This window comes from Sturnira hondurensis, unplaced genomic scaffold (assembly GCF_014824575.4).
Source record: "Sturnira hondurensis isolate 20B ecotype Veracruz unplaced genomic scaffold, ASM1482457v3 Scaffold0003038, whole genome shotgun sequence".
NCBI classification, from domain to species: domain Eukaryota; kingdom Metazoa; phylum Chordata; class Mammalia; order Chiroptera; family Phyllostomidae; genus Sturnira; species Sturnira hondurensis.
In genome coordinates, this window is record NW_028075669.1 from 155,503 (window position 1) to 157,149 (window position 1,647).

The following is a 1,647-nucleotide window of genomic DNA, read 5'->3' on the forward strand; positions in this document are numbered from 1 at the left end:
ATAAAAGCCTCAGACCCTGACATTTGAATGGGCCTCTGGGCAGAGGCATGTCACAAGTGTCTCTGTAGTTTCCTGCTAGTTGTTCCTGTGTGGCTCTCGATAGGGCAGGACTTGGAAGCCCGCATCTGGCCAATGCATGTGTTTTTCTTGTTGCCTTTCTCTGTATCCTTTGCTGTAAAAAACTATAGCTGTGAGTAAAATCTGTTGTGTCTTGTGAGTCCTTCTAGTAAATCACCCAACTTGGAGTAGTTGTGGGACCCCTGAAACAGACTTTGCCCTCAGGAACTTAAGTTTTAGCTGAAAAAGAGAAAGGAACATAATGAAGCAACAGTGTTTTGTCCTTGCAAGCAGGACAAAATAGTACAGTCAGGCCGAGCATAGGTTCTAAGTTTTTATTCATCATTGTATTCCCCAGAGAGGGCTTGCTTACTGAGAGGTCTTCAATAAATGTCTGCTGAAATTAGTAGAAGAGGTGGAACTTGCTGGATGGGTAGGATTTTGAATAAGCTAAGAGAAGAAGGAGGGCATGCCAACTGGAGAAGTTGATGAAGGCCCAAGAGCAAGAACAGGCAGGGTTTGTTTGTAGAAGCTGTCCCCTTAGTCTCCCTGTTCCACAATGACTGGCTCAGTAACCAAACAGTGGGCATTTAATAAACTGTGCTACTTGTCTGGTATCCATGTCCAAATTTTCTGCCACACCCTTTTTAGCCATTTTCTTACTTTTTCTGGGCCGTGCTAAGGATGAGCAGTGAGGTGATGGCACAGTATATCCCTGTTGCACCCACTCAAGTCACTTGCAAGAAAGTAAACTGAGCCCTGGTCGGTGTGGCTCAGTTGGTTGGAGCATCCTCCCATAACCGAAAAGTTGCAGGTTTGAATCCCAGTCAGGACACTTACCTAAGTTGTGGGTTCAACCCCTCCCTGGTCTAAGCATGTGTGGGAGGCAACCAGTAGATGCTTTTCTCTCACATCAATGCTTCTCTCTCTTCCTTCCTCTTTCTCTAAAAGTAATAAAAAAACAGAGACAGAGAATACACTGAGACTGAGATGTCTAGTTCCAAATCTCACTGCATTATAGATGAATAGCTAGCTGGTTGATGGTTAGCTGGGCTGATTTCCCTGTAATTTGGTGATCAAAATTCCAGACGGGACTACAATAACTCTACTAATCCTGAGTTCCATAGGTCAGTTCCCAAATCAAAACTCCCAGAACTTATGCATCTCTAATACCATCTTTTCATATTCCCAGGACAGCTTTCAAATGAAATAGATTCTTAACCACTTCACCAAAAGAGAGATTCAGGTGAAGGGAAACATGGATACCAAGGAAAAGAGAATACACTCTGGAAATGGATCAAAACATTTCTGTCTGATGAACAGAAAAGAAAATGGAAGGTTTAGATCTTAGACCTTAGAGATCATCTAAGGCAACCATCATGCCCTTTCCCTCTGGCAGATGAGTAAGAGATTTGTATAAGATCATGCAGCCCTGGCTGGTGTGGCTCACTGTGTCGAGCACCGGTCTGCAAACTTGGGGTGGGGGGGGGTTGCCAGTCTGATTCCCAGTCTCAGCACATACCTGGGTTCCGGCCTGGTCCCTAGTGGGGGGGATGGATTCCAGGCAACCACACATTGATGCTTCTTTCC